Consider the following 10,090-nt stretch of genomic DNA (forward strand, 5'->3'; position numbering starts at 1 on the left):
GTCCACAGAAGCAATCAATCAATCAGATTCCATACTCTCCACCATGGCCAAGACCAAAGAGCTCTCCAAGGATGTCAGGGACAAGATTGTAGACATTGGCTACAAGACCATCGCCAAGCAGCTTGGTGAGAAGGTGACAACAGTTGGTGTGATTATTCGCAAATGGAAGAAACACAAAATAACTGTCAATCTCCCTCGGCCTGGGGCTCCATGCAAGATCTCACCTCGTGGAGTTGCAATGATCATGAGAACGGTGAGGAATCAGCCCAGAACTACACGGGAGGATCTTGTCAATGATCTCAAGGCAGCTGGGACCATAGTCACCAAGAAAACAATTGGTAACACACTACGCCGTGAAGGACTGAAATCCTGCAGCGCACGCAAGGTCCCCCTGCTCAAGAAAGCACATATACAGGCCCGTCTGAAGTTTGCCAATGAACATCTGAATGATTCAGGGGAGAACTGGGTGAAAGTGTTGTGGTCAGATGAGACCAAAATGGAGCTCTTTGGCATCAACTCAACTCGCCGTGTTTGGAGGAGGAGGAATGCTGCCTATGACCCCAAGAACACCATCCCCACCGTCAAACATGGAGGTGGAAACATTATGCTTTGGGGGTGTTTTTTCTGCTAAGGGACAGGAAAACTTCACCGCATCAAAGGGACGATGGACGGGGCCATGTACCGTCAAATCTTGGGTGAAAACCTCCTTCCCTCAGCCAGGGCATTGAAAATGGGTCATGGATGGGTATTCCAGCATGACAATGACCCAAAACACACGGCCAAGGCAACAAAGGAGTGGCTCAAGAAGAAGCACATTAAGGTCCTGGAGTGGCCTAGCCAGTCTCCAGACCTTAATCCCATAGAAAATCTGTGGAGGGAGCTGAAGGTTCGAGTTGCCAAATGTCAGCCTCGAAACCTTAATGACTTGGAGAAGATCTGCAAAGAGGAGTGGGACAAAATCCCTCCTGAGATGTGTGCAAACCTGGTGGCCAACTACAAGAAACGTCTGACCTCTGTGATTGCCAACAAGTACTAAGTCATGTTTTGCAGAGGGGTCAAATACTTATTTCCCTCATTAAAATGCAAATCTATTTATAACATTTTTGACATGTATTTTTCTGGATTTTTTTGTTGTTATTCTGTCTCTCACTGTTCAAATAAACCTACCATTAAAATGATAGACTGATAATTTATTTGTCAGTGGGCAAACGTACAAAATCAACAGGGGATCAAATACTTTTTTCCCCTCACTGTAGAAGCAAACCGGATGGACATCATGAAAATGATCGGAGAGGTTGAGGGTAGAGGAAGTTCAGGAGTAAAAACAAACAAAATTGAATTATTGTAAAATTTACTGTGTCCATAAAATGTATATAGTATGTATAAACTGGAAGTAGAGGCCTAAGCATTGTTGTTCACTGGTTTACTCCAATTAGGGAAGGGGTGGTGGGGTTGGAAAGTAATAAAGGGAAATATATATATATATATATATATATATTCTTTTTTTTTCTTTTTTTTAAGTACATATATATATATATATATATATATATATATTTATATATATATTTATATACAGTGGGGAGAACAAGTATTTGATACACTGCCGATTTTGCAGGTTTTCCTACTTACAAAGCATGTAGAGGTCTGTAATTTTTATCATAGGTACACTTCAACTGTGAGAGACGGAATCTAAAACAAAAATCCAGAAAATCACATTGTATGATTTTTAAGTAATTAATTTGCATTTTATTGCATGACATAAGTATTTGATCACCTACCAACCAGTAAGAATTCCGGCTCTCACAGACCTGTTAGTTTTTCTTTAAGAAGCCCTCCTGTTCTCCACTCATTACCTGTATTAACTGCACCTGTTTGAACTCGTTACCTGTATAAAAGACACCTGTCCACACACTCAATCAAACAGACTCCAACCTCTCCACAATGGCCAAGACCAGAGAGCTGTGTAAGGACATCAGGGATAAAATGGTAGACCTGCACAAGGCTGGGATGGGCTACAGGACAATAGGCAAGCAGGTTGGTGAGATGGCAACAACTGTTGGCGCAATTATTAGAAAATGGAAGAAGTTCAAGATGACGGTCAATCACCCTCGGTCTGGGGCTCCATGCAAGATCTCACCTCGTGGGGCATCAATGATCATGAGGAAGGTGAGGGATCAGCCCAGAACTACACGGCAGGACCTGGTCAATGACCTGAAGAGAGCTGGGACCACAGTCTCAAAGAAAACCATTAGTAACACACCACGCCGTCATGGATTAAAATCCTGCAGCGCACGCAAGGTCCCCCCTGCTCAAGCCAGCGCATGTCCAGGCCCGTCTGAAGTTTGCCAATGACCATCTGGATGATCCAGAGGAGGAATGGGAGAAGGTCATGTGGTCTGATGAGACAAAAATAGAGCTTTTTGGTCTAAACTCCACTCGCCGTGTTTGGAGGAAGAAGAAGGATGAGTACAACCCCAAGAACACCATCCCAACCGTGAAGCATGGAGGTGGAAACATCATTCTTTGGGGATGCTTTTCTGCAAAGGGGACAGGACGACTGCACCGTATTGAGGGGAGGATGGATGGGGCCATGTATCGCGAGATCTTGGCCAACAACCTCCTTCCCTCAGTAAGAGCATTGAAGATGGGTTGTGGCTGGGTCTTCCAGCATGACAACGACCCGAAACACACAGCCAGGGCAACTAACGAGTGGCTCCGTAAGAAGCATCTCAAGGTCCTGGAGTGGCCTAGCCAGTCTCCAGACCTGAACCCAATAGAAAATCATTGGAGGGAGCTGAAAGTCCGTATTGCCCAGCGACAGCCCCGAAACCTGAAGGATCTCGAGAAGGTCTGTATGGAGGAGTGGGCCAAAATCCCTGCTGCAGTGTGTGCAAACCTGGTCAAGAACTACAGGAAACGTATGATCTCTGTAATTGCAAACAAAGGTTTCTGTACCAAATATTAAGTTCAGCTTTTCTGATGTATCAAATACTTATGTCATGCAATAAAATGCAAATTAATTACTTAAAAATCATACAATGTGATTTTCTGGATTTTTGTTTTAGATTCCGTCTCTCACAGTTGAAGTGTACCTATGATAAAAATTACAGACCTCTACATGCTTTGTAAGTAGGAAAACCTGCAAAATCGGCAGTGTATCAAATACTTGTTCTCCCCACTGTATATATTTATATGTATATACAGCTCAAATAAGCAAAGAGAAACTACAGTCCATCATTACTTTAAAGTCAGTCAATACGGAACATTTCAAGAACTTTGAACGTTTCTTTAAGTGCAGTCGCAAAAACCATCAAGCGCTATGATGAAACTGGCTCTCATGAGGACCGCCACAGGAATGGAAGACCCAGAGTTACCTCTGCTGCAGAGGATAAGTTCATTAGAGTTACCAGCCTCAGAAATTGCAGCCCAAATAAATGCATCACACAGTTCAAGTAACAGACACATCTCAACATCAACTGTTCAGAGAAGACTGTGTGAATCAGGCCTTCATGGTCAAATTGCTGCAAAGAAACCACTACTAATGGACACCAATAAGAAGAAGAGACTTGCTTGGGCCAAGAAACACGAGCAATGGACATTAGACCTGTGGAAATGTGTCCTTTGGTCTGGAGTCCAAATTTGAAATGTTTGGTTCCAACCGCCGTGTCTTTGTGAGACGAGGTGTGGGTGAATGGATGATCTCCGCATGTGTATTTCCCATGGAGGAGGAGGTGTTATGGTGTCGGGGTGCTTTGCTGGTAACACAGTCTGTGATTAATTTAGAATTCAAGGCACACTTAATCAGCATGGCTACCACAGCATTCTGCAGTGATACGCCATCCCATCTGGTTTGGGCTTAGTGGGACTATCATTTGTTTTTCAACAGGACAATGACCCAACACACCTCCAGGCTGTGTAAGGGCTATTTTACCAAGAAGGAGAGTGACGGAGTGCTGCATCAGATGACCTGGCCTCCACAATCCCCCGACCTCAACCAAATTGAGATGGTTTGGGATGAGTCGGACCACAGAGTGAAGGAAAAGCAGCCAATAAGTGCTTAGCATATGTGGGAACGCCTTCAAAACTGTTGAAAAAGCATTCCAGGTGAAGCTGGTTGAGAGAATGCCAAGAGTGTGCAAAGCTGTCATCAAGGCAAAGGGTAGCTTTTTGAAGAATCTCAAATATAAAATATATTATGATTTGTTTAACACTTTTTTGGTTACTACATGATTACATATGTGTTATTTCATAGTTTTGATGTCTTCACTATTATTCTACAATGTAGAAAATAGTTAAAATAAAGAAAAACCCTTGAATGAGTAGGTGTTATAAAACTTTTGTCCGGTAGTGTATTTCTGTTGTGGCCCCGGACAAGCACACCTCATTCTAGTTGAATCAGGTGTTTTTGTCCGGGGCTACAACAAAAATGAGTGCTGTTGGGGGTACTCGAGGACCGGAGTTGGGAAAAACTGCTCTAAAGTACCACACAAGTCAACAAGCAGACCCATAAAAACATTACACAGATACATTGGTACACAGTACAGCACCACAAAAAAAACTTTTAACAACCCAGTGGACCACAGAACTACAGTAAGAGTAGGTATCTAAACCATGTAAACAGTGGCACAAAGCACAACCCTTTTAAGGACTTTTCAGTGCTACTCTGATTTACATACAGCGGTGTACGATTTTGCTACATTGCAGATGTTGCATTCCATCAACCAACCTACATTTAAAAAAACACTACAGTTTACTATAGAATACTATGGTTCTTACTATAAAATTCTGTAATAAACTGTAGTATACTGTAGAATACTATACTTCACACTGTAGTATACCTCGATCATGTAGTGCTTACTATAAAATGGTGTAGTTGTGGAACACTAGATGCATAACTTGGCTTGACTGGCATATAACTACAGATGTACTTCCTCAGTTAGAAGGAAAAGGCTAAGTCCAGGAGATCCATGCAAACTGTCAATTATTTATTACAAGGCATAGTGTTGTATAGCAAACGTGTGTGTGTGGTCTTCTTACGCACACTGGTGTACACAACACAAGAATAAACAGTGGGAAAAAATAAATAGAGCTGCGCGCACACACACACACACACACACACACATCAGCTTGCATCAGGTGGAATGGTGCACTTATAACTCAAGTCCGTGAAACCACGAGAGGGAGCGCAAGGCCGTGTGCAAAAGGTGATTGCGCAATACACATAAGATTGTCAATCAACGGTGGGTTTTTCCACAGTCGTATACTGTAGAATAATATACTACACACTAGTATCCCTTGATCATGTATAGTATTTACTATAAACGTATGTAGTAAACTGTTGAATCCTACAGTAATGTCCGCAAAAACACTACATTGTTTTAACTATAGTAATACTACAGTATTTAATTCGCATATATCCCATCCATTCCCATTCCCCATATCCCAGTTTGTGCCTCCCATGAGTGAGAAACCTACATGCCAAGTATAGACCATATCGTGTTCCCTACAGGTTATAGAAAAGAGTAGAAGCTCTGCACTATCTGTTCAGACTCCAGATCTACCTACCTACAAGTTATGGAAAATGTGGTCTTTTAATATTTGTCCAGTAGGTTTCCTCAAGGAGAAAGCCCCCACTTCTATGTCGAAGATAATAAAACAAAAACACTATAGTAAATACTACAGTAAAGTCTGCAAAAACACTACAGTAATTACTATAGTATATGCTATAGTTGTTTTTAAACTATAGTAATAAACTGTAAATACTACATTATAAACTGGGTGGTTCCAGCCCTGAATGCTGATTGGCTGACAGCCGTGGTATAGCAGACCATATACCATGGGTATGACAAAACATTTATTTTTACTGCTCTAATTACTTTAGTAACCAGTTTATATAGTCCCCTGTAGCTCAGTTGGTAGAGCATGGCGCTTGCAACGCCAGGGTTGTGGGTTCGATTCCCACAGGGGACCAGTATGAAAATGTATGCACTCACTAACTGTAAGTCGCTCTGGATAAGAGCGTCTGCTAAATGACTAAAAATGTAAAAAAGAATAGCAATAAGGCACCTCGGGGGTTTGTGGTATATGGCCATTATACCAAGGCTAATGGCTGTATCCAGGCACTCCGCGATGCTTGATGCGTAAGAACAGCCCTTAGGCGAGGTATATTGGCCATATACCACACCCCCTCGTGCCTTATTGCTTAAGTATACTACAGTTAAGTCTGCAAAAACAATACAGTGACTTCTATAGTATATAAATCCCTCCATACCTCACAACAACAGCTGTGTGCACACACAGTAGAGTAGTTTTATCCTTCTTGTTGAGCTTCAGAGACCTAGGGGTCTCGCTACCTTTTGCTGACTCACAAAAGAGCACTGACTGAGGTGGAGGACTGACTGAGGTGGAGGACTGACAGGTGGAGGACTGACTGAGGTGGAGGACTGACTGAGGTGGAAGACTGACTGAGGTGGAAGACTGACTGAGGTGGAGGACTGACTGACTCCCTCTGGGTTGCCATTGGGTTTCTTCTCAGCTTCAGTGTTCTTTATTTGGTTTTTCTTGCTTTGTAAATCGATCTTATGATGTTGACTGACAAGCCATGGTGTGTCTGATGAAGATCTTATGATGTTGACTGACAAGCCATGGTGTGTTTGATGATGATCTTATGATGTTGACTGACAAGCCATGGTGTGTCTGATGAAGATCTTATGATGTTGACTGACAAGCCATGGTGTGTCTGATGAAGATATTATGATGTTGACTGACAAGCCATGGTGTGTCTGATGAAGATCTTATGATGTTGACTGACAAGCCATGGTGTGTTTGATGATGATCTTAAGATGTTGACTGACAAGCCATGGTGTGTCTGATGAAGATATTATGATGTTGACTGACAAGCCATGGTGTGTCTGATGAAGATATTATGATGTTGACTGACAAGCCATGGTGTGTCTGATGAAGATCTTATGATGTTGACTGACAAGCCATGGTGTGTTTGATGATGATCTTAAGATGTTGACTGACAAGCCATGGTGTGTCTGATGAAGATCTTATGATGTTGACTGACAAGCCATGGTGTGTCTGATGAAGATATTATGATGTTGACTGACAGGCCATGGTGTGTTTGATGATGATCTTATGATGTTGACTGACAAGCCATGGTGTGTCTGATGAAGATCTTATGATGTTGACTAACAAGCCATGGTGTGTTTGATGAAGATCTTATGATGTTGACTGACAAGCCATGGTGTGTGTCAGCATTTCTAAAGTTCAGTTGTCTCGGACCTGGTGTGTGTGTGTGTGTCTGTCCCTTCCTCTCTCTGTCAACGTCTAGCTGTGGCTTACTCTGGCTTGTTATGTTTAGATTATTAGATTCACATGACCCATGATGTTTAAATAGCTTGCTGAGTGCTTTGGGGGTCTGACAATGTCAATCATTTCTACAGTAACTCACACACATTCCTTTTCTAATCTGAAAGAGATCAATACCTTTTACTCAGATATGCTATTGAGTGGATGGTTATCTGTTTCTGCCAGTGTTGCAGGATCAGCAACAGAGTGGGTTATTATTGAAGAAAATGATTCAACTGCGGGCCACAACAAATGTGATTTGATGTGGTCTCACAACACCTATAAACTGTACGTATTGTATCCATTCCCCTGGGAATGAAAACTAAAGTGCATTAGGAAAGGATAAGTGAGTACAGATGTACTTTACTTTTTCCACATTTTGTTACGTTACAGCCTTATACTAAAATTGATTAAATAAAAACTCCTCAGCAATCTACACACAATACCCCATAATGACAAAGCGAAAACAGGTTTTTAGAAATTTTAGCAAATGTATTAAAAATAAAACAAAAATACCTTATTTACATAAGTATTCAGACCCTTTGCAATGAGACTCTAAATTTTGCTCAGGTGCATCCTGTTTCCATTGATCATCCTTGAGATGTTTCTACAACTTGATTGAAGTCCACCTGTGGTAAATTAAATTGATTGGACATGATTTGGAAAGGCACACACCTGTCTATATAAGGTCCCACAGTTGACAGTGCATGTCAGAGCATAAATCAAGCCATGAGGACAAAGGAATTATCCGTAGAGCTCCGAGACAGGATTGTGTTGAGGCACAGATCTGGGTAAGGATACCAAAAAAATGAGCAATCGAGGGAGAAGGGCCTTGGTCAGGGAGGTGACCAAGAACCCGATGGTCACTATAACAGAGCTCAGGAGTTCCTCTGTGGAGAAGGGAGAACCTTACAGAAGGACAACCATCTCTGCAGCACTCCACCAATCAGGCCTTTATGGTAGAGTGGCCAGACGGAAGCCACTCCTCAGTAAAAGGCACATGACAGCCCGCTTGGAGTTTGCCAAAAAGGCTCCTAAAGACTCACAGACCATGAGAAACAAGATTCTCTGGTCTGATGAAACCAAGATTGAACTCTTTGGCCTGAATGCCAAGTGTCACATCTGGAGGAAACCTGGCACCATCCCTACGGTGAAGCAAGGTGGTGGGAGCATCATGCTGTGGGGATGTTTTTCAGCGGCACGGACTGAATGTCCTTGAGTGGCCCAGCCAGAGCCCGGACTTGAACCCGATCAACCATCTCTGGAGAGACCTGAAAATAGCTGTACCACAACACTCCACATCCAACCTGACAGAGCTTGAGAGGATCTGCAGAGAAGAATGGGAGAAACTCCCCAAATACAGGTGTGCCAAGCTTGTAGCGTCATACCCAAGAAGACTTGAGGCTGTAATCGCTGCCAAAGGTGCTTCAACAAAGTACTGAGTAAAGGGTCTGAAAATGTATGTAAATGTAATTTTTAATAAATTAGCAATAATTTCTAAAAACCTGTTTTTGCTTTGTCATTATGGAGTATTGTGTGTAGATTGCTGAGGGGAAAAAATTATTTAATACATTTTAGAATAAGGCTGTAACCTAACAAAATGTGGAAAAGGCCAAGGGGTCTGAATACTTTCCGAAGTCAATTAATGTGAGCCAGTTTGCTACAGCAGGAAAATAATCATGCAGCAACAGGAAATGTGAATTATTATGTGAATTATAATTAATGGACATTTCTGTAGGGTTTGATACATTTTTCGTAAGGGAAGATCAAGTCAGACATTTCTAAATGGAAATTACAAACTTCAAGACCATTTTTAAACCTCAAATACACTACAAGTTTTTAATTTCCTGCAGGAAAGTTCTCCTGCAACAGGGTGATCAAATTAAGATCCTACATCTGTACATCCCTATTTCCCCACTCCAGGCGTGAGATCCGTGTGGGAATGCCGCCCCAAACCGTTCCCATTCCATTCCAATGCCCTCACACTACCAGGATATTGACAAGTTTAATCACATGCACATATTTCTGCTCGTAAATAAAACAAGCACTCATAGTGATGTAATTAGAATGATTTATGGAGAAGAGACATTGAATCATTTTGCCGTGTAGCAGCAGCGTCATTAAAACAGATTATATTTATAAAAACTCACTTCGTACATTCAACTAGATTAAGCCCAAATAACCTAGAGTTTTTCCCCATCTCTCCTTGGAAACACACAGATTCAGTATATTAATATACAGTGGGGAAAAAAAGTATTTAGTCAGCCACCAATTGTGCAAGTTCTCCCACTTAAAAACATGAGAGAGGCCTGTAATTTTCATCATAGGTACACGTCAACTATGACAGACAAAATGAGAATTTTTTTTCCAGAAAATCACATTGTAGGATTTTTAATGAATTTATTTGCAAATTATGGTGGAAAATAAGTATTTGGTCAATAACAAAAGTTTCTCAATACTTTGTTATATACCCTTTGTTGGCAATGACACAGGTCAAACGTTTTCTGTAAGTCTTCACAAGGTTTTCACACACTGTTGCTGGTATTTTGGCCCATTTCTCCATGCAGATCTCCTCTAGAGCAGTGATGTTTTGGGGCTGTCGCTGGGCAACACGGACTTTCAACTCCCTCCAAAGATTTTCTATGGGGTTGAGATCTGGAGACTGGCTAGGCCACTCCAGGACCTTGAAATGCTTCTTACGAAGCCACTCCTTCGTTGCCCAAAATCTCACGATACA

General features: G+C 41.8%; 1 non-coding gene across 1 annotated transcript; it reads left to right on the plus strand.

Annotated features, from left to right (window-relative positions):
* Positions 1-5,579: 5,579 nt before the first annotated feature.
* Positions 5,580-5,632, plus strand: LOC121567214. Its single transcript, XR_006001066.1, has one exon. It is a non-coding gene; the product is annotated as a U7 small nuclear RNA (small nuclear RNA).
* Positions 5,633-10,090: the final 4,458 nt, after the last annotated feature.

Source organism: Coregonus clupeaformis, chromosome 5 (assembly GCF_020615455.1).
Source record: "Coregonus clupeaformis isolate EN_2021a chromosome 5, ASM2061545v1, whole genome shotgun sequence".
Classification (NCBI taxonomy): Eukaryota; Metazoa; Chordata; class Actinopteri; order Salmoniformes; family Salmonidae; genus Coregonus; species Coregonus clupeaformis.